The 23013-nt window shown below is 38.0% G+C and overlaps 1 long non-coding RNA gene across 1 annotated transcript in view; it reads right to left on the bottom strand.

The window, feature by feature from the left end:
- Nucleotides 1-3617: 3617 nt before the first annotated feature.
- LOC138849735 (uncharacterized) overlaps nucleotides 3618-23013 on the bottom strand; it is a 73997-nt gene continuing 54601 nt past the window's right edge. The window contains exon 3 of the long non-coding RNA XR_011388867.1: nucleotides 3618-3838. This is a non-coding gene — a long non-coding RNA (uncharacterized lncRNA). The remainder of the gene's footprint in view (nucleotides 3839-23013) is intronic.

The raw sequence follows: 23013 nt of genomic DNA on the forward strand, positions 1-23013 counted from the left end.
AATGAAAATAAATATATCAGGTAAAATAAATGCATGAATCAGAAGAAACAACACACTTAATATTTCAATTCTACACCATATATAGATCCTAAGTGATTCAAATCAAATTTCTGAAAGGTTTTCATAGAAAAAATAACAAAGGCAGTTATAAGACTCATATGACCTTGCTTGATTCCAAGATTTTCCATAAAGCTACTGCAATCAAGACAGTGCACTCTTGTTAAAAGCATTCACACATAGGTGAATGGAACAAACTAGCTACTCTGAAATGGACTGGCATGTGTCTGTTCAGTTGATTTTCAGTAAAATACCAGGAAAATGCAAAGATAGAAAGTTAATATTTCTAGTAATTTCGTCATTAACCAGTGGATTAAAAAAAGAAAACAATAACGATAAATAACTGACCACCTGAATGCAAGTTAAAGCTATGAAACTTTCAGAAAAATCTGACAATTTTTTTCATGACCATGTAGTAAGTAAAAACAGTCTGGTTAAGAAAATAAGTAGAATTAATCACAAAATAAATTAATAAATAATAGATTAATTATAGTAAATTATATTAATTATTTATAGTAAATTAATTATAGTATTATTATAGTAATTAATTATAGTAAATTATATAGTAAATGTTTTGCTTCACAAAATACAGGAAAACAAACACTGCAGTGCCTGGTGTAGCAGTCAAGACATTGCCTGAGATTTCTGCATCTCATATTGGAGTGCCTGAATTCAAGCCCCAACACAGTTTCCGATTCCAGCTTCCTGGGAGGCAGCAGTTAATGGTACAAGTGCTTAGGTCCCAGACACCCACATGCAGACCTGTACTGAGTTCTCGGCCTTCCCCAGTTTGGCTGTTGCAGGAATTTGGGAGCATACTGGTGAATGGAAGAGCGGTCTCTCTTGTTCTCTCTCACCCTGTCTGTCTCCTCTCTCTCTCCAACCCTTCCCCCAAGTTTCAAGTACAATGGAAATGAATATTTTAAAAGGAAATGAAATAATAAGCAACAAAGAATATGAAATACAGAGCTGGCATTGTGGTGTAACTGGCTAAGCCACTGCCTGTGATGCTGGCATCCTGTATAGGTGCCAGTTCGTGTCCCGGCTGCTCTACTTCAGATCCAGATCCCTGCTAATGGCCTTGGAAGACCAGAGAAGATGTTTGGGTTCCTTCAACCCACCGAGGATTCCTGGCTTCTGACTACAGCCTAGACCAGTGCTGGCCATTATCACCATCTGGGAAGTGAGACATTGGATGGAAGATCTTCTCTCTTTCTCTCTGTGTCACCTTCTTACTCTGTAACACTTTCAAATATATAAATAAATCCTAAAAAAATTATTTAGAACATCATGTGTGTGTGTGTGTATCTGGAAAAGGACTTAAATCCTACAAATCAATAAAGAAAACTTCTACAAATTAATAAAAAAATGTTCAGGACACAAAAATAGACACTCACAAAAATTATATATAGATGACCAATAAGCACAGGAAAAGATTCTCAATATCATTAGTAATCAGGCAGCTGGCACTGTGACATGGCGGGTAAAGCCTCTGCTTCCAGTGCCAGAATCCTATATGGGCACCGGTTCGTGTCCTGGTTGCTCTAATTCCAATCCAGGTCTCTGCTATGGCCTGGGAAAGCAGTAGAAGACGGCCCAAGTCCTTGGGCCCCTGCACCCTCATGGGAGATCCAGTAGAAGTTCCTGCCTCCTTGCTTCGGATCGACTCTGCTCCTCCCATTGTGGCCAACTGGGGAGTGAACAGGTATATGGAGGCCTCTCCCTGTCTCTCCTCTCTCTCTGTGTAACTCTGACTTTCAAATAAATAAATACATCTTTAAAAAATAAAAAAAAATCTTTAAAAAATAGTAATCAGGAAGAAGAAAGTAAAAATCCCACTGAGAGTAAATTCACTTTCATCAGAATGACTAAAGTTTGAAACAAAATAAAAACTGCATTACCAAAATTTGAAGAGAATGTTGAATAAGAGTAGTTCTCAAAAAGCATTGGAGTACAAAATCATAGAACTATGTGGGTGACTCTAGTAATTATTGTTAATATAATTAAGCAGGCCGGCACCGCGACTCAACAGGCTAATCCTCCTTGCGGCACCGGCACACACACCGGGTTCTAGTCCTGGTCAGGGTGCCAAATTCTGTCTCGGTTGCCCCTCTTCCAGGCCAGCTCTCTGCAATGGCCCGGGAGTGCAGTGGAGGATGGCCCAAGTACTTGGGCCCTGCACCCTCATGGGAGACCAGGAGAAGCACCTGGCTCCTACTTTTGGATCAGCGCGGTGCTCTGCCGGCCATTGGAGGGTGAACCAATGGCAAAAGGAAGGCCTTTCTCTCTGTCTCTGTCTCTGTCTCTCTCTCTCTCTCACTGTCCCACTCTGCTCTGCCTGTCAAAAATATATATATATATATATATATATATATATATATATATAATTAAGCAAATATCAGTACAAGGGTCTAGCAGCTCTGTTTTAGTATTCTACTCAAGAGAAATATAAACTACCTGTCTACTCTCTTTTGAATATAGTTTGCCCCAACTAAAACCATGATGAAATTTAATTCACAATATTGAGAGGTGTAGCCTTTAAGCTATGAATAATTTAAGAAAGATTGATGTCTTTCTTAACACACTGAGTTCTTTAGTCAGATTGGGTCAGTTACTGTGAGACTAGATTGCTACAAAGTGAGGCCACACCATGTGCTGTGTCTCTTACAACACAACCGCTTGCCTTTTCATCATGAAGTAAAGCAGCATGAGGCCCTCACCAGTGTCATGCCCTGGACTGCCCAGCTTCTAAAACTATGAACGGATATAAATCTCTCTTTTTTTAAGTTATCCAATTTGTTGAATTTAGTTATAAGAACAGAAAGCAAACTCAGAGGGTATACATTTAGTTTAGCAGTTAGAAACTCCATGTCCCCTATTACAGAGCCTATGATTCATACCTGATTAAAATTCCTGATTCACATAAGCCATAACAAACAGTGGCGAAGACTCAACTAATGGGGGAGATCTGAATTATGTATCCTGTTCCTAAATTCAGGAATTTGGAGAGTGAATCAGCAGATGGGAGATCTCTCTCTCTCTCTCTCTCTCTCCTCTCTCAAGTAAATCATTACAAAGAAAATGGACTAAGACAATGCCCAAAAGTGAATTGTAGATGAATGTTTATACAATCATTCCTCATAAGAATTGAAGAAGTAGAAAAGGCAAACAATTCATCAACAAAAGAACAGGAAACATATTGGCTTATAATAATATAAAAATATTTCTTAGCAATAAGAAAAAGCATGAAAGAACATGCATGAATCTCATAGGAATAAAATGAGTAATATGATTTCATTTACACATAGCTCAAGAATGGTCAAAACTAATATATTACGGATGAAATTAGAATTTTGATTGTGAGAATTTCTTAGAAAATGATTAAGAAAATCTCTGACATGATGAAATACTCCATGCCATCCTTGAGATGAGGCATCACCTGTGTGTGTGTCGGTATATGTGTGTATTCAAAATCATTAATTAAGGACTTCAGTTAATTATATATAAAAGACAACACAATAAATATTTTAATTTTTATTTTATAGTACATCATATTTAGTTTAATTTGTATTCATTTATGTTTATTCTTTTTAAAAGGCAAAGAGAAAGGGAGAAATATATCCCATCCTGTTGTTCACTTCCCAAATGCCTGAAACAGCCAGCTCTGAGACAGTCAGAAGCCAGGAGATCAGCGCTTCATCTTGGTCTGTCATGTGGATAGTCAGGATCCAAGAACTGGACTCATTGCCAGCTGCCTCCCAAGGTGTGCGTCTGCAGGTAGCTGAAATTGGAAGCAAAACACATATTTGAATCTAAGCCCTTGGATCTAGGATGTAGGCATACTAAGAGGTGTCAGCCACTGCACTGAACACCAATCCTCTGAAATTTCAAAACAAAGTCTGTTAATAAAATTGTTATTTAAAAAAAAATCTTCCAATGAATCCTTTTCTAATACTTTATTGTAATTATCTGAATAATAAAATTTTCTTATTTGTTTCTTTTTTATTTATTGTTATTCAGGAAATACTTTGATTAATATTTTTGAGAATGTTGCTGGTTATTTTATTATGTCTACTAAAATATCTAAAAATTTGTCTCTCTTGGATAGAAATTTCTTGTGTCACAAATTTTTTCACTATAAAAATCTATTTTTTCTAATATTTTTATTTGGATAGAAAGATCTAAAAACTCTGTTCCTGTTTTTTTTTTTTTTTTTAATTTCAGAGTGAATGCCTGTAGGATAACTTCTGTAGAATTTTAATTTCAAGATTATGTCAATATTCCTAAAGCTGTTGCTCCTTAATTGATTTCAAGGTTAATTACACTCCACATTTTCACACACTCATGGTTTATTATGTGTCTCTTTTCTTTCATCTCATTTTCAAATCTATTGCCTTGTTCTTCTGCATTAGGATAACCTTTTCTAATGTGTCCTCCACTTTATCAGTTTAACTCTGTGCATGGTCAGTTCTGGACATTATACTCCCCACTGCTGATTTTAACTGTCCCAACAAAACTTAAGTGGCAGAATGGAGATGAAATGCATTTTTTGCTATTTTAGGCTGGACTTTTTCACTATATTCATATGAGTGCACAGCTAGTTTTATTTCTCAAAACAATTCTGTTGAAATTGTAGTTTAGGTTGATTCTTCTCAGTACATAATTATAACCTGTTCAATAAGTCTAAAAATATTAGCAACAGTAAGTATTCTGTTTTTATTTTTAAGGTTTTAAAATTTTTCTTTAGTTTTTGATATATTTTCTTTTTTCATTTCTTTTTTAAAAATTTTTAACTTTTATTTAATGAATATAAATTTTCTAAGTACAGCTTATGGCTTACAATGGCTCCACCCCCCCATAACTTTCCTCCCACCTGCAACCCTCCCCTCTCCTGCTCCCTCTCCCCCTCCATTCACATCAAGATTCATTTTCAATTATCTTTATATACAAAAGATCAATTTAGCATATATTAAGTAAAGCTTTCAGCAGTTTGCACCCACACAGAAACACAAAGTGTAAAATACTGTTTGAGTACTAGTTGTAGCATTAAATCACAATGTTCTACTTAATATTATTAATACTATTGGTTGAACTCTGTAATTAATACACAATTATTCTTAAGTGTTGAAACTTAACTGAAAAGTGATCCTTGTTAAATATAAGAGTGGGAATAAGAGAGGGAAGAAAAGTACAGTTTGGGTCATGCTCAATTGGACTTGCCCCAAATGGTAGAGTTAGAAACATACCTGGGGATTCGAATTCAATCCCATCAAGGTGGTATGTACCAATGCCATCTCACTAGTCCAAGTGATCAATTTCAGGTCATAATTTATCGTAATGATAGGTCTAAGAGTCAAAGGGATCACATAAATAAGAATAGTGCCTGCTAATACTAACTGATAGAATAAAAAAGGGAGAGAATGATCCAACATGGGAAGCGGGATATACAGCAGACTCATAGAATGGCAGATGTCCTAAATAGCACCCTGGCCTCAGAATCAGCCCTAAAGGCATTCGGATCTGGCTAAAAAGCCGATGAGTGTATTTCAGGCATGGAAAGCCAAGACACTGTGCAAAAAACAAAAACTGGTCAAGCCACTATGGAAGTCAGTCTGGAGATTCCTTAGAAACCTGAAGATAACCCTACCGTTCGACCCAGCCATCCCACTCCTTGGAATTTACCCAAAGGAATTTAAATTGGCAAACAAAAAAGAGGTCTGCACCCTAATGTTTATTGCAGCTCAATTCACAATAGCTAAGACCTGGAACCAACCTAAATGCCCATCAACGATAGACTGGATAAAGAAATTATGGGATATGTACTCTTTAGAATACTATACCACAGTAAGAAACAACGAAATCCAGTCATTTGCAACAAAATGGAGGAATCTGGAACACATCATGCTGAGTGAAATAAGCCAGTCCCAAAGGGACAAATACCATATGTTCTCCCTGATCGGTGACGACTGACTGAACACCAAGAGGGAAACCTGTTGGAGTGAGGTGGACACTATGGGAAACGGTGGCTTGATCAGCATAGCCCTGACTGTTAATGAACAACTTAATACATTATCCCTCTTAGTAGTTTTTTTATCTGTTCTACTTAATATGACTGGTTTAGACCTGTAATTGATGCACAGTTATTCTTAAGTGTTGAAAATTAACTGAAATGTGATCCCTGTTGAACATGGTGGTGGGAATGGGAGAGGGAAGAGATGTATAATTTGGGACATGCTCAGGCTGACTTGCCCCAAGTGGTGGAGTTGGAAGCATACCAGGGGATTCCAATTCAATCCCATCGAGGTGGCATGTACCAATGCCATCTCACTGTTCCAGGTGATCAGTTTCAGTTCACAGTTGGTCATGGTGAAGGGACTGGGAGTCAAAGGGAGCACATAGACAAGTCTAGTACCTGCTAACGCTAACCGATGGAGTAAATAAAGGGGAGAGTGATCCAACATGGGAAGTGAGATACTCAGCAGACTCATAGAATGGCAGATGTCCTAAATAGCACTCTGGCCTCAGAATCAGCCCTAAAGGCATTCGGAGCTGGCTGAAAAGCTCATGAGAGTATTTCAGGCATGGAAAGCCAAGACACTCTGGCAAAAGATCTCTGCGAGTGAGATCCCAGTGGAAAGAACAGCTCATCAAAGAAGGAGGTACCTTTCTCTGAAGGGAGGAGAGAACCTCCACTTTGACTATGACCTTGTCTAAACAAGATAAGAGTCGGAGAACTCAGAGGGCTTCCATAGCCTTGGAAACTCATGACTGGAGCATAGGGAGATTACTGATGCCATAGACAGGAGTGTCAATTGGTAAAGTCAACAACAGGAGTCACTGTGCACTTACTCCTCATGTAGGATCTCTATCCTTAATGTGCTGTACATTGAGATTTAATGCTATAACGAGTACTCAAACAATATATTTCACTTTGTGTTTCTATGGGGGTGCAAACTGTTGAAATCCTTACTTAATGCATACTAAACTGATCCTCTGTAAAAAAAAAAAAAAAAAAAAAAAAAAAAAAAAAAAAGAAATTATCAATTCCCAACTTGACTCTCACTGGGATTAAACATGACAATAGGTCTGATCTGATTTCATCATCATTTAAAAAAAATCATCTATTATTTTCCACTTTATGTTTCTGTGTGGGAGCAAACTGTTGAAATCCATACTTAATGTATACTAAGCTGATCTTCTGTATATTAAGATAATCGAAAATGAATCTTGATGTGAATGGAAGGGGAGAGGGAGTGGGAAAGGGGAGGGTTGTGGGTGGGAGGGACGGTATTGGGGGGAAGCCATTGTAATTCATAAGTCGTACTTTGCAAATTTATATTCATTAAATAAAAGTTTAAAAAAAATGACCTAAATGAAAGATCTCTGGGAGTGAGATCCCAGTGGAAAGAACAGGTCATCAAAGAAGGAGGTACCTTTCTCTGAAGGGAGGGGAGAACTTCCACTTTGACTATGACCTTGTTTGAATAAGATCAGAGTTGGTGAACTCAGAAGGCCTCCATAGCCTTGGCAATTCATGACAAGAGCCTAGGGTGATTACTGACACCATAAACAAGAGTGTCAATTTGTTAAATCAACAACAGGAGTCACTGTGCACTTACTCCTCATGTAGGATCTCTGTCCTTAATGTGCTGTACATTGTGAAGGTTTTAAAATTTTTATTGGGGCCAGCACTATGGCTCAGTGAGTTAACTTCTTAGCCTGAAGCACTGGCATCCCATATGGGCACCGGTTTTAGTCAAGCTGCTCCTTTTCCAATGCAGTTTTCTGCTATGGCCTGGGATAGCAGTAGAAGATGGCCCAAGTCTTTGGGCCCCTGCAGGAGAGACCTGGAAGAAGCTCCTGGCTCCTGGCTTCAGATCAGCACAGCTCCAGCTGTTGTCGCCATCTTGGGAGTGAACCAGCAGATGGAAGAGCTCTCTCTCTCTGTCTCTACATCTCTCTGAAACTCTGCCTGTCAAATAATAAATAAAATATATCTTTAAAAAATAAAGAAATAAAATTTTTATTAACAATAACTTCATAAGTTTATGGCCCAAACACTTATACTTTAAAACATGTACACAATCTGTATACCATAATCAATGTTGTCTCTTCTTTTTTTGACTGTATATTTCTGTCCAGGCTATAGGTATCACTCAAATTCTTTGAATATTGTTGACCTATCCATGTTTTTTAATCTTTATTTGACTATTTATTTATTTATTTATTGAGAAGCACAGTCACGAATAGAGGAAGAGACAGAGCAAGTGGTCTTCCACCCACTGGTTTACTTCCCAAATGACCACAACAGCTGGAGCTGGGCTGATCCAAAGCCAGGAGCCAGGAGCTTTCTCTATATGTCCCACATGGGTCCCAACAAGTGTAAACACTTGGGTGATCTTCCACTGCTTTCTCAGGCCATCAGCAGGGACCTGGATCAGAAATGGATAAGCTGGAACAGGAACCAGCAGCCATATGGAATGCCAGCATGGCAAGCAGAGGCTTAGCCTTCTACACCACGACACTGACTCCTATTTGACTGATTATATACATTACCCATAAGACAGGAGAGGATAGTTGAGTACTTGAGTTTTCTAATCACCATGTAGATAGAACTGATCTTAGAGAATCATTCTCCAGATTTGATAAAGCTGTATTTAATGGGAATTTTACAAATATTTATTGATTTGAGAGGAAGAGAGAGAGACTGACTCTATCTTACTGGTTTACTCCCCAAATGCCTAGAACAGCCAGGCCTAGCACAGGCCAGAGCCAGGAGACCAGAACTCCATCAAGGTCTTCCACAAGGGTAGCAGGACACATAGGCTTGAGCTGTTACCTGTTATCTCACAGGTTTGCACATCAGCAGGAAGCTCGGTAAGAAGCAGAGGAGCCAGGAATGAACCAGGTGCTCCTGGTTATGGGATGAAGATATGCCAAACAACAACTTTAACATTGCACCAAAAATTGCCCAAATGGAAATTGTTAAGTAATGCTTTAACCGAAGGAAACTTGAGGCTTTATGATGCTTCCATCAATAATACTAGGTAACATTTTTTTTACTCTGCCTATTTAAAAATCAACCTGATTATTTTAATACTATCATGCTGACTTCAGGTGTATTTCTCTTTACATAATAAAGCCTCCTGTGGACTCAGAGACCAAGGATTGAGAACCAATTGGTTGGTAGAATTGGAAGTATACAAATTTATAACAGACCGAGCACTTTTGTAAATGCCAAAAAGTCTGAAAAAACAAAATCTCTTAAAATAACAACTGTAAGTGTATCAAAATCTAATTTTAGATCTCTATCAAGTTATGGTTCAACATGGAAAAATAACAACTTTAAGTTACTTCCAACTGTAATAAGTTCACCAATATTATAAATAAAGACAATTATGATATATTATGAATAGTTATGTATTAACAGAATAAGTAGTCAGTGCTTATGGGAAATTTATGGTAGAATATTTGCATGTTAGTCAAGTTTCTCCCTTACGAATGAGAACTTCTATTTTCTGTAAAATATTTATCTCAGGTAACTAGACCTGTGATTTTCTTTGCTATGCCAATGTCATATTAATTCCCAAAGGACTTAAAAATTATTTAGATTTCTTAAAATATTTCTGGAAAGAACAAATTGCTTTCATATAAAATATACTCCATTATGTCAAACCTATATAAGGTCATTTACATGTGTGACCTCTCATGGGGACATTTATTTGATTCATGTTTATAAGGCCTTGATTGATAACAGTGCCCTTGAGTTATTTATTCAACTAGGAAATTAAGAGGTGAAGCAGGATATAAGCTGGGTAAGATGTTCACATGATCGCCTGCCTCTCAGAAACACCAATTTGAATATCTATTCAAGCAAGTTTCCCTTCCCAGGAGCTTTAGAAGCCATGTGAGACATCACAGTGTCTGACTTTAACATAATACTAAGATGTCACATTGAAGAAAGAAGGAAAGAATTGCCTGTATCATCCCTCTGCCAGCTCCAAGTATCGCAGCATGGAAGCAGAAGCCTCCTGACTGTGAGATAGAGAGGCAACTGAGTCCAATCCTTGGTCTTGATCCTAGTGCAAGCACCACCATTATACGATTCAGAGTTAATAGGACTCTCCATAGGCAGAAGGTCATCATGTGCTAAAACAGCTCCTAGCAAAGCTATCCTTCAGATATGAGGAATAGATAAAGAAATCCCTAGACCAACAAAAGCACAGATAATTTATCAATATTAGATTTGTCCTCGAAGAAATGCTAATAGGAGTTATTCACACTGAAAGAAAGACATAATGATTAAGAAGAAAATATTTGAAAGTAGAAATCTCATGGTAACAGTATCTATACAGAAAAATGTAGAATGCTTCAATACTGTAAACACAGTGTATAAACCATTTACATCTTTAGTATTAAGACTGAAAATCAAACCAATTTAAAGTACAACTACATTAAATTTTAATAGAATTGTAACACAGAAAGAAACAAAGTAAACATAAAAAATTCAAAATGTGGGAAATAGTGGAATGCAAATGAAGACTTGTTCATTACTACTCTCTACTTGTTTAAGTGTATACTATTTCAGAATAGCTGATTATACTCAAAATAATTTTTTCAAGTCTCATGGTAGCACAAAGCAAAAAGTAATAAAAAAAGAAAAAAAAGTAATGAATAAGAAACAGGAATCAAGACACAATACTAGACACAGTTTATCAAATACAAAGAAAGATTTTAAGAGAGGGAGAAAGAAAGTAATGAACTACAGTAAAAAATGGGAAAAATGATAAATTTGCAGTGAGGCAAGTGTTAGGGTAGCATTGAAACATTGTATGGGATCCCTATATCCCATGTCAAAATGCTTGATTTCATGTCAGTTTTCCATTCCATGTTTCTGCTAATGTACACCGTGAGAGACAGCCGCTGATGTCTGAAGTAGTTGTACTGCTGTTACCCATATGAAAGATCCACATTGAGTTCTGGATTCTTGGATTTGGGCTAGCAAGACACCAGCTTTTATAAACACTTGAAGAATGAACCAGTAGATGGACAATCGCTCTCTCTCTTTCTCTCTCTTTCAAATAAGATGAAAGTAAATAAATTATAATAGTGGCAACCATAACACATTGCCTATTTTAACAACCTTAAATAGAAATGGATTATGTCCTCTAGCTAAAACACAGTTGCTAAATGGATAAAAGGCATGACACAAATGTATGACAATTACATGAAACCCACTTTACTTCTAAGGACATACTTAGACTGAATGTGAAAGTATAGAAGATATTACGTGAAAATTGAACTCCCCCCAAAAACTAGATAAAATAATACTTTTACCAGATAAAACATATTTTAAATTTTAAATGAGCTGATTTAAAAAAAAGATACAAAGAGGGGCTGGCGCTGTGGTGCAGTGGGTTAAAACCCTAGCATGCAGTGCTGACATCCCATATGGGCGACTGTTCTAGTCCCGGCTGCTCCTCTTCCCATCCAGCTCTCTGCTATGACCTGGGAAAGCAGTAGAAGATAGCCCAAGTCCTTGGGTCCCTGCACCCATGTGGGAGATTTGGAAGAAGCTCCCGGCTCCTGGCTTCTGATCAGCTCAGCTCTGGCCATTGCGGTCACTGGGAAGTGAACCAGTGGAATGAATGACCTCTCTCTCTCTCTACCTCTCTTTGTAACTCTTTCAAATAGATAAAATCATTCTTAAAATAAATAAATTAATTAATAAAGATACAAAGAAAGTAATTATATAAAAGAGCTTAGTCCAGCAAGAGGAAAAATACACACACACACACACACACACACACAGCACTGAAGGATCCAAATACATAAAGAAAATGTTAATAGATGTAAAGAAAGAAACACACAGTAATATAATAATAGTTGGAGCTTCTAAACCTCACTTTTTTTTTTTTTGACAGTAAGAGTCAGACAGTGGGAGAGAGAGAGAGAGAGAGAGAGAGAGAGAGAGAGAGAGAGAAAGGTTTTCCTTCCATTGGTTCACCCTCCAAATGGCCGCTGTGGCCAGCGCGATGCACTGATCTGAAGCCAGGAACCAGGAGCTTCCTCCTGGTCTCCCATGAAGGTGCAGGGTCCAAGCACTTGGGCCGTCCTCCCCTGCCTTCCCGGGCCACAGCAGAAAGCTGGACTGGAAGAGGAGCAAGCAGGACAGAATCTGGCGCCCCAACCAGGACTAGAACCCAGGGTACCAGCGCCTCAGGTGGAGGATTAGCCAAATGAGCCTCGGTGCCAGCCTAAACCTCACTCTCAGAAATGGACAGATCAGAGAGATAATTAACAAACAGCATAGTTAGGTTGTATCCTGGATCAATTAGACCTAACACACAAATATACGGAACTTTCCATTAAAGAATGACAGTACTACACATGAAACATTTCCCAGGATGGATTGTATGGAGATTACAAAACAAATCTCATTATTTTTTTAATATAAAATATCTTGAATGTCTCTCCTGTGCATAATGTAATAAAATTAGAAAAAAATCTTTGGAAATCACGTGAAAGTTAACCAACTTACTCCTTATGAAACAATGGATCATGGAAGGAATTCTTGAAAGTCTTGAATGAAAATAAAAACAGTCTACAAAACCTATAGGAAACAACAATAAATCTACAGATCAATAACGTGGAACAAGATTTAATCAGCAATAAAAATTCCCCCATCAAAATAAAGCTCAGAGTGAGATCACGTAATTGATTAATTCTATCAAATATTTAAATCGTTATTAATTAAATCTTTCTTAATTTTTTTCAAAAAACAGAAGAGAGAATTCTTCTAAATTTACTCTATGAGGCCAGCATTATCTTTATAGCAATATCAGAGAAAAACATGCCTAAAAATAAAAGTTACAGCCCAATATCTTTGAAGAACATAGGTGTTAAAATCTTCAAGAAAATACTAGCAAATCAAATCCCATAGCACATCAAAAAATATTCATCATTATTAAGTGGGATTCATCCCAGTGTTGGAATGGTGGTTCAACATACACAAATAAATAAATTTGACACAATACATCAACAGAAGGAAGATAAAAAAAATTAAATTATCATCATGATATCTACAAAGAAGGGATTTAATAAAATTCAACATCCCTGAGGCAGACACTTGGCCTAGCAGTTAATACTCTCACACCCCATATCAAAATACCCCTGATTGAATCCAGGTTCAGCTCGCAATTTAGCTTCCTCCTAATGTAGCAGGTGATGTCTCAGGTACTGCAGTCTCTGTCATACTGTGGGAGTAGTTGATTGAAATCCTAGCTCTTGGTTTGTGCCTGGTCCAGCCTTAGCCATTATTACAAACATCTGGCAATGAATTGCAAATAGAAGCACCCACTCTGTGTCTCCTTCCACCTCCCCTTTTACTTGTCTCTGTCTCTTAAATAAGTAAAAAAGAAAAAATCAACATATTTTCATAATAAACATTATGAAATAATGAGTGTTCAAGTGAACATACCTTAACATAATAAAGGACATATGTATCAAGCCAACAAATGAAGTTAGAATGAATAGGGAAAAGATAGAGAATTTCTAAGATCTTCGGCAAGACAAGGATGGCTTACCTTCAAAACTTTTATTCCAGATAGTACCAGAAGTCCTTGACATAGAAATTAGGAAAAGGGGAGAAATAAAGGATATCCAAATTGAAAACAAAATTAAGTTAGATTGTCATCGTTTACAGATGATACTGTCTTATACAGAGAATACCCCAGATCTTCCACTAAAATGCAATCAAAACTAATAAATAAATTCAGGATGTTGCAGGATACAAAGTCAATGTAAAAAAATCAGTATTTTGTTATGCACCAACAGAGAATTATCTGAAAAAATATCAAGAAGGCAAGCTTATCTTCAATAGCTACAAAGAAAATCTCTAGGAATAAATCTAACAAAAGAAAGGTATTGATTTCTACAATGAAAACTATAAAATAGTGAAAACAAAGGATACTTCAGGATATTGGTGATAAAGGATTTTTTTGGAACAAACTCCAAAAGCATGGGAAACAAAAGGAAAAATAGATAGGAGAAATTCTAAAGAATTTCTACACAACAAAAGAAACAACCAACAGAGTTAGAATAACCTACATAATAGGAAAAAGTATTCAAAATTATGAGTCTGAAATAAATTAAAAACTAATTTATAAAGAACCCAAACAACTCAATATCAAAATATCCAACTAATCCCATTTGAAAGTTGAAGAGCTATATAAACATTTTTCAAAGGAATACATAAAAATGACCAGGAAATTCCTGAGGAAATGATTGCCCTCACTATTAATTGAGGAAATGCAAATCAAAACACAATGAGATATCTCCCCACTCCACTCACATTGGCTATTACCAAAACCAAAAATATTTAATGCTGGCAATGATGAGGAGAAAATGGAACCTTGTACACTATTGGTAGATATGTAAATCACTGTAGTCATGGGGACAATCAGTATATTAGTTCCCTAAAAAAAAAAAAGTAGAGCTTCCATAGGACCCAACAATTCCAGTACTAAGTATGTTTCCAAAGAAATGAAAGCATTCTGTTGAAGAGACATTGTAACTCCCTTGTTTACTGCAACATTATTCAGAATATCAAAGAAAGGCAAACAATTTAAGAGTCCATTCATTGACAAATGTCCTACATATGCACAATAGACTGCCACTCAACCATAAACAAGATTAAATATTGCAATTTATTACATATATGGAACTAGTCATTATGTTAATTCACATAAGCCAAGTACCAAAATACAAGTACCATATGATCTCACTCACACGTGGCATGTAAAAAAGTGATCTCATAGACAATGCAAGTATGATGGTTATTACCAGAGGCTGAGGAAACAAGGGAGATGGGAGAAAGTGTTGAGCAAAGTTGATCAATGGAATCTAAGTAAAGTTCTTCATTTCTATTGCACAATATGGTGTCTAGGGATAACATTAATTTACTGAATATTTCTATTAAACAGTCTAGAAGATATGCATTTTAATGCTTTCATACTATATATGTTAGATATTTGGAGATATTTATATTGTATTTATAATATATACTTACTTTCATCTGCTATGCAATGTGTACATGTATATACACAACTATCTGCTACCACAGAAATATATATAATTTAAGTGTTTATTTATTATTTTATTTTTTTTTTATTTTTTGACAAGCAGAGTGGACAGTGAGAAAGACAGAGAGAAAGGTCTTCCTTTGCCGTTGGTTCACCCTCCAATGGCCGCCGTGGCTGGCGCACCACGCTGATCCGATGGCAGGAGCCAGGTACTTATCCTGGTCTCCCATGGGGTGCAGGGCCCAAGCACTTGGGCCATCCTCCACTGCACTCCCTGGCCACAGCAGAGAGCTGGCATGGAAGAGGGGCAACCGGGACAGAATCCGGCACCCTGACCAGGACTAGAATCCGGTGTGCCAGCGCCACAAGGCAGAGGATTAGCCTAGTGAGCGGCGGCGCCGGCAGGATCTAGTGGGTTTTTTGTTTGTTTGTTTGTTTGTTTGTTTGTTTTTCTCTTTTTTTTTTAACTTTTATTTAATGAATATAAATTTCCAAAGTACGACTTATGGATTACAATGGCTTCCCCCCCATACCATCCCTCCCACCCACAACCCTCCCCTTTCCCACTCCCTCTCCCCTTCCATTCACATCAAGTTTCATTTTCAATTATCTTAATATACAGAAGATCAGCTTAGTAAACATTAAGTAAGGATTTCAACAGTTTGCTCCCACACAGAAACCTAAAGTGGAAAATAATAGATGATTTTTTTTAAATGATGATGAAATCAGATCAGACCTATTGTCATGTTTAATCCCAGTGAGAGTCAAGTTGGGAATTGATAATTTTTTTTTTTTTTTTTTTTTTTACAGAGGATCAGTTTAGTATGCATTAAGTAAAGATTTCAACAGTTTGCACCCCCATAGAAACACAAAGTGAAATATATTGTTTGAGTACTCGTTATAGCATTAAATCTCAATGCACAGCATACTAAGGACAGAGATCCTACATGAGGAGTAAGTGCACAGTGACTCCTGTTGTTGACTTTACCAATTGACACTCCTGTTTATGGCATCAGTAATCTCCCTATGCACCAGTTATGAGTTTCCAAGGCTATGGAAGCCCCTTGAGTTCTCCGACTCTTATCTTGTTTAGACAAGGTCATAGTCAAAGTGGAGGTTCTCTCCTCCCTTCAGAGAAAGGTACCTCCTTCTTTGAAGACCCGTTCTTTCCACTGAGATCTCACTCACAGAGATCTTTTGCCAGAGTGTCTTGGCTTTCCATGCCTGAAATACTCTCATGGTCTTTTCAGCCAGATCCGAATGCCTTTAGGGCTGATTCTGAGGCCAGAGTGCTGTTTAGGACATCTGCCATTCTATGAGTCTGCTGAGTATCTCACTTCCCATGTTGGATCACTCTCCCCTTTATTTATTCTATCGGTTAGTGTTAGCAGGTACTAGACTTGTTTATGTGCTTCCTTTGACTCTTAGTCCTTTCATTATGATCAATTGTGAACTGAAATTGATCACTTGGAATAGTGAGATGGCATTGGTACATGCCACCTTGATGGGATGAAATTGGAGTCCCCTGGTATGTTTCTAACTCTACCATTTGGGGCAAGTCAGCTTGAGCATGTCCCAAATTACATATCTCTTCCCTCTCTTATTCCTACCCTCATGTTCAACAGGGATCACATTTCAGTTAAATTTCAACACTTAAGAATAACTGTGTATTAGTTACAGAATTAAACCAGTCATATTAAGTAGAACAGACAAAAAAACTACTAAGAGGGATAATGTATTAAGTTGTTCATCAACAGTCAGGGCTATGCTGATCAAGCCACTGTTTCCCATAGTGTCCATTCCACTTCAACAGGTTTCCTTTTTGGTGTTCAGTCAGTCATCACCGATCAGGGAGAACATATGGTATTTGTCCCTTTGGGACAGGCTTATTTCGCTCAGCATGATGTGTTCCAGATTCCTCCATGTTGTTGCAAATGACTGGATTTCGTTGTTTCTTACTGTGGTATAGTATTCTAAAGAGTACATATCCCATAATTTCTTTATCCAGTCTACCGTTGATGGGCATTTAGGTTGGTTCCAGGTCTTAGCTATTGTGAATTGAGCTGCAATAAACATTAGGGTGCAGACCGCTTTTTTGTTTGCCAATTTAAATTCCTTTGGGTAAATTCCAAGGAGTGGGATGGCTGGGTTGAATGGTGGGGTTATCTTCAGGTTTCTGAGGGATCTCCAGACTGACTTCCATAGTGGCTTGACCAGTTTGCATTCCCACCAACAGTGGGTTAGTGTCCCTTTTTCCCCACATCCTCGCCAGCATCTGTTGTTGGTAGATTTCTGAATGTGAGCCATTCTAACCGGGGTGAGGTGAAACCTCATTGTGGTTTTGATTTGCATTTCCCTGATTGCTAATGACCTTGAACATTTTTTCAGGTGCCTGTTGGCCATTTGGATTTCCTCTTTTGAAAAATGTCTATTGAGGTCCTTGGCCCATCTCTTAAGTGGGTTGTTGGTTTTGTTTTTGTGGAGTTTCTTGATCTCTTTGTAGATTCTGGTTATTAACCCTTTATCTGTTGCATAGTTTGCAAATATTTTTTCCCATTCTGTCGGTTGTCTCTTCACTCTCCTGACTGTTTCTTTTGCAGTACAGAAACTTCTCAATTTGATGCAATCCCAATAGTTGATTTTGGCTTTGACTGCCTGTGCCTCCCGGGTCTTTTCCAGAAATTCTTTGCCTGTGCCAATATCTTGAAGGGTTTCTCCAATGTTCTCTAGTAACTTGATGGTGTCAGGTCGTAGATTTAGGTCTTTAATCCATGTTGAGTGGATTTTTGTGTAAGGTGTAACGTAGGGGTCTTGCTTCATGATTCTGCACGTGGAAATCCAATTTTCCCAGCACCATTTATTGAATAGACTGTCCTTGCTCCAGGAATTGGTTTTAGATCCTTGATCAAATATAAGTTGGCTGTAGATGTTTGGGTTGATTTCTGGTGTTTCAGTTCTGTTCCATTGGTCTATCCATCTGTTTCTGTACCAGTACCATGCTGTTTTGATTACAACTGCCCTGTAGTATGTCCTGAAATCTGGTATTGTGATGCCTCCGGCTTTGTTTTTGTTGTACAAGATTGCTTTAGCTATTCGAGGTCTCTTGTGCCTCCATATAAATTTCAGCACCAATTTTTCCAGATCTGAGAAGAAGGTCTTTGGTATCTTGATTGGTATTGCATTGAATTTATAAATTGCTTTTGGGAGAATGGACATTTTGATGATGTTGATTCTTCCAATCCATGAGCATGGAAGATTTTTCCATTTTTTTGGTATCCTCTTCTATTTCTTTCTTTAAGGTTTTGTAATTTTCATCATAGAGATCTTTAACGTCCTTGGTTAAGTTTATTCCAAGGCATTTGATTGTTTTTGTAGCTATTGTGAATGGGATTGATCTTAGAAGTTCTTCCTCAGCCATGGCATTGTCTGTGTATACAAAGGCTGTTGATTTTTGTGCATTGATTTTATACCCTGCTACTTTGCCAAAATCTTCTATGAGTTCCAATAGTCTCTTAGTAGAGTTCTTTGGGTCCCCTAAATAAAGAATCATGTCATCTGCAAAGAGGGATAGTTTGAGTTCTTCCTTCCCAATTTGTATCCCTTTAATTTCTCTTTCTTGCCTAATAGCTCTGGCTAGAACCTCCAGAACTACATTGAATAGCAGTGGTGAGAGTGGAAATCCCTGTCTGGTCCCAGATCTCAGTGGAAATGCTTCCAACTTTTCCCCATTCAATAGGATTTTGGCTGTGGGTTTTTCATAGATTGCTTTGATTGTATTGAGGAATGTTCCTTCCAAACCCAGTTTGCTTAGAGTTTTCATCATGAACGGGTGTTGTATTTTATCAAATGCTTTCTTGGCATCTATTGAGATAATCATATGGTTTTTCTTCTGCAGTCTGTTAATGTGGTGTATCACATTGATTGTCTTACGCACATTAAACCATCCCTGCATACCAGGGATAAATCCCACTTGGTCTGGGTGGATGATCTTTCTGATGTGTTGTTGCATTCTATTGGCGAGAATTTTATTGAGGATTTTTGCATCTATGTTCATCAGGGATATTGGTCCGTAATTCTCTTTCAGTGCTGCATCTTTTTCCGGCTTAGGAATTAAGGTGATGCTGGCTTCATAGAAAGAATTTGGGAGGATTCCCTCTTCTTCGATTGTTCTGAATAGTTTGAGAAGAATTGGAGTTAGTTCTTCTTTAAATGTCTGGTAGAATTCAGCAGTGAATCCATCTGGTCCTGGGCTTTTCTTTGTTGGGAGGGCCTTTATTATGGTTTCAATTTCTGTTTCAGTTATGGGTCTGTTTAGGTTTTCGATGTCTTCCTGGTTCAATTTATGTATGTTGCATGTGTCCAGGAATCTATCCATTTCTGATAGGTTTCCCTGTTTGCTGGCATACAAGTCCTTGTAGTAATTTCTGATGATTCTTTTTATTTCTGTGGTGTCTGTTGTTACGTTTCCTTTTTCATCTCTGATTTTATTGATTTGGGTCTTTTCTCTTCTTTTTTTAGTTAGTTGGGCCAATGGGGTGTCAATTTTGTTTATTTTTTCAAAAAAACAGCTCCTCGTTTGGCTGATTTTTTGTAATGTTTTTCTTGATTCAATCCTGTTGATTTCTTCTCTGATTTTAATTATTTCTCTTCTCCTACTAGATTTGGGTCTGGTTTGCTGTAGGTTTTTTAGATCCTTGAGGTGAAATGAAAGCTCATCTATTTGGTGCCTTTCCAATGTCTTGATGTAGGCACCTATGGATATAAACTTCCCTCTTAACACTGCTTTTGCTGCATCCCATAATTTTTTATCTGTTGTGCTGTTATCCTCATTTACTTCCAGAAAGTTTTTGATTTCTCTTTTGATTTCTTCTATGACCCATTTTTCATTCAGGAGCATGTTGTTCAATCTCCATGTGTTTGCATATGCTCTAGGGATTCCTGAGTTGCTAATTTCCAACTTCATTCCTTTATGGTCTGAGAAGCTGCATGGTATGATTCTAATTCTTTTGAATTTGCTGAGACTTGCTTTATGGCCTAGTATGTGGTCAATCCTAGAGAAGGTTCCATGTACTGCTGAGAAGAATGTAAAATCTTTAGCTGGAGGATTGAAAGTTCTGTATATATCTGTTAGATCCATTTGGGCTATAGTGTCGTTTAAATCTACTGTATCCTTGTTGATCTTCTGTCCTATTGATCTGTCTATTTCTGAGAGTGGAGTATTGAAGTCCCCCAGTACTATTGTATTGGGGTCTAAGTCTCCCTTTAAGTCCGTTAACAAATCTTTTAGATAAACCAGTGCCCTGTAGTTAGGTGCATATACATTGATAATTGTTATATCTTCCTGTTGAATTGATCCCTTAATCATTATGTAGTGTCCCTCTTTGTCTCTCTTAACGGTTTTTGTGGTAAAGTTTATGGTGTCTGATATTAAGATGGCTACGCCCGCTCTTTTTTCATTTCTGTTGGCATGGTATATCTTTTTCCAGCCTTTCACTTTCAGTCTGTATGGATCTTTGTTGGAAAGATGTGTTTCTTGTAAGCAGCAAATAGATGGGTTTTGTTCCTTAACCCAATCAGCCAAACGGTGTCTTTTAACTGGACAGTTCAGGCCATTCACGTTCAATGTGACTAATGATAAGTGGTAACTTTGCCCTGCCATTTGCCAAAGATAAGTTCTTATATATGCTTTGAATTCCCTGTGATCTTTTGCTGTGAGCTTTCCTTCCTTGGTTTCCTTCCTTTACCTTCTTTCATATTGATGACCGTGTTTCTTTGTTTCTGTGTGTAACACATCTTTAAGCATCTTTTGCAGGGCTGGACGAGTGGCAACAAATTCTTTCAATTTCTGTTTGTTATGAAAAGTCTTTATTTCACCTTCATTCACAAATGATAGCTTTGCAGGATATAATATTCTGGGCTGGCAGTTGTTCTCTCTTAGTACCTGGGCTATATCTCGCCATTCCCTCCTAGCTTGTAGAGTTTCTGATGAGAAGTCAGCTGTGAGTCTGATTGGAGATCCTCTGAGAGTAATCTGATGTTTCTCTCTTGCACATTTTAGGATCTTTTCTTTATGTTTCACTGTGGAGAGTTTAATTACCACGTGTCGTGGTGAGGATCTCTTTTGGTCGTGTTTATTAGGGGTTCTGTGAGCTTCCTGTACTAGGATTTCTCTGTCCTTCTCCAAACCTGGGAAATTTTCTGCTAATATCTCACTAAAAAGGCCTTCTAATCCTTTCTCCCTCTCCATGCCTTCAGGAACTCCTAGAACCCGAATGTTGGTTTTTTTAATAGTATCCTGAAGATTCCCGACAATATGTTTTAGATTTCTAATTTCCTCTTCTTTTCTTTGGTTTGACTGTATCCTTTCCTGTGCTCTGTCTTCTAAGTCCGATATTCTCTCTTCTGCTTCTCCCATTCTGTTTGTAAGGCTCTCTATTGTGTTTTTCATTGATCTATTGAATTCTTCACTTCAGTCACTATCCCAGTTTCCTGTTGTACTAGTTGTTTCATTTCATTTTGATTCCTCCTTAATATTTCATTTTCACGAGAGAGATTTTCTATCTTGTCCATTAAGGATTTTGTGTAGTTCCAGAATTTGTTTTTGAGAACTTCTTAATGTTCTTATCAATTTTTTGAGATCTGCTTCTTGCATTTCTTCTATGTCATCATCCTCATAATCTTGAATTGGGGTGTCTTTTTCATTTGAGGGCTTCATGGTGACTTCCTTGTTTTTATTACCTTGGTTTTTGCGTTTGTTATTTGGCATATTGGAGATATTTGGTTTCTTCACTGTGGTGCTTTTTCTTGTTATACTATGACTCTAGATTAAGTGGACTATCTGTTTTTGATGGAGCCTTAGGGCTTGAGATGGGTGTGGCCTGAGAGCTCTGTTTGGTGTGCCAAAGTGACACTCCCAGGTTAGGCGTGGTAAACTTCTCTCTCTCTCTCTCTCTCTCTCTCTCTTTTTGATTCAAAAGGGAAGTTATTCTGCACAGCTGAACGAAGTTGGAGGTAGTTAGCAGGCAAATGATATACCCGCAGGAGCCAGAGATCGGAAGCTCTTTCCCAAGGACCACACAGGGAATCTGTTCTGCCCTCAGAGTGGGCTCAAATTCTCCTTCAGTCTCCCACTGGGTTGCCAAAGTTACGGAATTGTAGTGTCTCTGTAGAGTGCTCACGTGAATTCCGTGAGTTCTCTCCCCCACCGTCTCTTTTTTCACAGTCTCAGTTCAGTAGCACCACAAATTTACTAGGTCCTAATCTCCTGTTAATTCGCCCCACCCAGAGTCAGGTTTTTCTGCTAGGCGCAGGGCCGGTGCAGACCTGAGGTCGCTCTGCTTTTTTTTTAACAATATATTTACTTATTTAAAATGCAGAGTGACAGAGAGAAATACAGAGGGAGAACATATATGCTCTGCTTCATTCTTCTAAATAGCTGCAAGTTCCAGGTCCAAGCCAACTCCAAGCCGGGATTCCTGGTCTTACATTTGGGTGACAGGGTCAAAGTACTTTAGTCATCCTTCACTGACTTCCCAGGCACAACAGCAGGAAGCTGGATTGGAAACAGGGTAGTCAAGACTAAAGCTGAGGGGTCAGTGCTGTGGTGCAGCGTGTTAACACCCTGGCCTGAAGTGCCGGCCCCCATATAGATGCCGGTTCAAAACCTGGCTGCTCCACTTCCAATCTGATCTCTGCTATGGCCTGGGAAAGCAGTAGAAGATGGCCCAAGTCCTTGGGCCCCTTCACCCATGTGGGAGACCCAGAAGAAGCTCCTGGCTTCTGGCTCTGGATCAGCTCAGCTCCAGCTGTTGCTGTCAATTGGGGAGTGACCCAGCGGATGGAAGACCTCTCTCTCTCTCTGCCTCTCCTCTCT

This window comes from Oryctolagus cuniculus, chromosome 5 (genome assembly GCF_964237555.1).
Source record: "Oryctolagus cuniculus chromosome 5, mOryCun1.1, whole genome shotgun sequence".
NCBI classification, from domain to species: Eukaryota; Metazoa; Chordata; class Mammalia; order Lagomorpha; family Leporidae; genus Oryctolagus; species Oryctolagus cuniculus.